Here is a 3,737-nt window from a genome sequence, read left to right on the forward strand (position 1 = left end):
TAGAAATAAATTAAAAATAAGACGAACAGAACAAGGTCTATCACCCTTTGGGTGTAACAAGTCAAATTCCTACAAGTATCAACATCGACTAGATGATGTATAATTACTTCGTTTTATTTTGATTAATAATTGAATATAAAATTCAACATCACTTTTTCCCTTTTAGCCCCCACCTTAAGTCCTTTAACACAGCAGCACCTCCTTTCTTCTTCCTTGTTCCCTTTTACCTCCTCTTCGTCATTACCAGATAAGCTTCCCCCAAAACTTTCTCTCTCTAACAACATATTTTCTCTCTCCTCAAAAACTCTCCCTTTTTTTTCTCCCTAACCCCACCTCTCCACCTGTAACACCGATTTTCCCTCAAACTTCTCCATTATCCAATTACCTCGATTTTAGCAATTTTTCCCACAATTTTTTCCCCCAATATATCTAGGGTTTTTAATTTTTTTTTTCTAAAATTATATTCAATCCCAATTTTGGGTTTTTCTTCCTTAATTTCTTTTTTTGAATTTTCAATATGATGAGAAGACAAGATCATCAACACCACCATCATCATCAACAACAACAACCTCAATCTAGGGTTTTGTACGAATTATCTTCACTTATACTCAACATCTTACGCTACCCACCATCACCGTCATCGCTCAATTTCTCCGACCATAATCTCTACTCTCCTCCGCCGTCGTCGTCGTCGTCGGCGCCGGCGGTTAGGGTTCCTCCGCAGATAACGCCGGCGGGTTTCGCGTCGTTGATGTTGGGGATTTCTCTGGCTTTGATGCTCTGTGGATCGGTCACCTTCTTCATTGGTTTCATGTTGTTACCTTGGGTTATTGGGCTTGTTATGGTCTTCTATTTTGTGGGTTTGGTTACCAGTATTTCGGTTTTGGGTCGGACTTTTCTCTGTTACGCCACCTCTGCTCCGCCTTCTTCTCCGTCTTCCCCTCGGAAAGATATTCCTGGTATATTTTTCTTATGATTTGCATAATTAATTTAATGATGATTAATTGTTGTTTTGGTACTTCAAAATTTAATTTTGCTGGCTGTAATTGTTGTATTTCTTGGTCTTGTTTATGTTTGTATAGGAAATTTATGATTTTGACTGCAATAATTATAATACGGAGTAATTATATCAGTAATACGAGTAATAATTTTTAATGATTAGGGGGTTATTAAGTTTAAATAATGGCATTAAATATATCTCGTAATTGGTGTTTAGTTTAGGAATTTATGACACAAGGATCTGTATTTTTTTAATGCGGAGTGTTCTTATTTTTAACTTCTTATATTTTTTGGTCTTTAGCGCTACATATATCATTATCCTGTGTCGTTTTGTCTAGTTTTGGGTGTTAGGATACGAACCTATGATGGGTTATATTTTGGATCATTGGTGAGACCTTGGCATTGGCAGGATTTATATTTCACTGCATTACGATTAATTTAGAGTATTAGGCTAAGTTGGGCTAAGTTTTGGACCTTTGATGAGACTTTGTCGTTGGTGGGATGCGTATTTATGTTGGAAATTTATTGCTTACGTATTATTCTAGAGTTGGTTGGATTTGAGAATGGTTATGATTCGAAAATGGTTGAATTTGTGTGTATATGAATTGCATTTCGTTGGTTGAATGTGATTGCCTGATTGGTAGTCCTTTTGTGTGACGGTAAACACGTGTGTTCTTGCTTATGGTGGTGAAAATAAAGGCATTTTGACTTTGTATTAGCATGTTTCATGTGCTTGATAAACAGGGATATGTTAAGGGTGAATCATGGGCATGTATTATAGTTTATTGTTCTAATATATTTTTATAATGAGTAATTCAGTCATTAAGAACTTGAACTGGTCTCTAGTAATTCTTATATAACATAAAATACAAGTTTATTCCTTGGAGGTTGAATACATGTAGTTGCTTGTTGGTATCTTTCTTGACTGGCAAACTGTGACAAGTGTGTAGAATTATTTAATCAAAAGCCTTGTCTTGTTTCCCGTCATTATCCTCTGAACAAGCATGAATTATTTAGTTGGTAATTGTCATCATCCGGATTCCAGAGTTCATTTAACCACATGCCTTTTTTTTTTTTTTTTTTTTTTTTTTTCTTTTTCTTGTGGGAATCTAGAAATTTTGCTCATTTTGATCTTATGCTACAATTTTAGATAATGTAATGCATGACCTTAGTTTTTGAATGAAGGGTTTACGACTTTACGAGTCTGACCTTGTATCCTAGGTTAATTATTCTACATATAGTTACATTCCCAGTTTAACACGGTCTTATTATTGCTTAATAAACTTTCCCTTAATGTTGGTGGTTTAGGACACCACTATAAGACAACACTAACCTCTGTTTTCAATCATCTGGTTTGTGGGGCAATGTGCCTATTTAGCAAAGCTTTGGTGCTATATTGTTCTAGTAGTGTATTCGTTTGATGAAGTCCTTACTCCTGGTAAATGTGCTGAGGAACTAATATGCTAGTTAGTCTTCATCAAATGTAGTCACAGACTCACAGTTATGGTTTTTTATTAATATCATGTTAATTTTTTCTAGATTGCTATTTGATTGTTGATTTTAGATTATCTTTTAGAGTATATATATTTGATTATCCTTGTAACTGATGATTAATGCTGAAGATCTCACGAGCTGTCACACAGATATCATATTCTCAAGCGTTTAGAAGTTTGCTTTTTAAAATGCAAAAAATGGAAAAATATTAGTCATTCAATGATATGTGCTGCAGATCTCACAACGTCACAAACTTTATCCAAATGTGTCATAATACATCCCTTTGTCATGTATAATGTGCAATTAATTGAAGCTTAACTTCTAACAACCCCAATATTGATTAAACAAATAAAGTAATCAATAATTGACTATGATTGTGTTGGTTGAGTTCTGTTCCTTGTTTTAATGTCGAGCAACAGTATGAAGCAGTGATTTATATGTAATTTGTGGATTCATGCTGTATTTATTTGTTGATGTTGACTAATAGTATTGTCATTTTTGAGTTTCCTTGGCATCTACAATAATATTGGGAAAAAAAAAAAGTATATAACATTTGTTCCCTGTAATCTGTATTAATGCAGCCTGGAAATTCATGTAAAGATGGCTAGGATATCGCGGAGGCACAGAGGCACTATTGCAACTATAGAGAAGGTGGGCATTTGTAATCCTTGGCTTCTCTTTTGATATACAAAGGAATTGCTATGAGCCGAAAAGCTATTGGAATGTGGTCTGTGGGTAACTGGCTTTAAAGATTGTTATAGAACTTGTGGATATGTGGCTTCTTCATTCAGCTGTTTGGGGGGGGGGGGGTGGTTTGGGGACAAATTTGTTTTTAGGTTATGACAGTTGCCTACTACAGTGGATATTATAGTAATGTAGAGAACATGAAGGTTCTTTTGTGTTGAAATTATTATTTTCATATCATGACCATGCTGCTCTCTATGATGATCCCAAATGTGTAAATTTAAAGCCGTGGGGCATTGTTATATCTGTATATGGCTTCCGGATCTTATTTCCGATTTTCTTAAGAAAAATGAGAGAACACGGTTACTGAATTAAAGAATGCAATGAAAGCTAGCACCTAAAATAGTTTGTAACTTAATGAAATGTGTACGCATATTTAAATAAACCGTGTTTTATACTGGGTCATAGCTGTCATTATTGCCGTGATATTAGAGGTGATCTTTGTATGGCCGGTCTGATCCAGGCCAGGCTGCACTGCCCATTTCAGCCTGATGCTTCAG

General features: G+C 35.1%; 1 long non-coding RNA gene across 1 annotated transcript; it reads left to right on the forward strand.

Annotated features, from left to right (window-relative positions):
* Positions 1-105: 105 nt before the first annotated feature.
* LOC145631692 (uncharacterized) lies at positions 106-3,505 on the forward strand. The gene is made up of 2 exons (XR_014112416.1): positions 106-959; positions 3,075-3,505. It is a non-coding gene; the product is annotated as an uncharacterized LOC145631692 (long non-coding RNA).
* Positions 3,506-3,737: the final 232 nt, after the last annotated feature.

Source organism: Chenopodium album, chromosome 1 (genome assembly GCF_948465745.1).
Source record: "Chenopodium album chromosome 1, dcCheAlbu1.1, whole genome shotgun sequence".
Lineage (NCBI taxonomy): Eukaryota > Viridiplantae > Streptophyta > Magnoliopsida > Caryophyllales > Amaranthaceae > Chenopodium > Chenopodium album.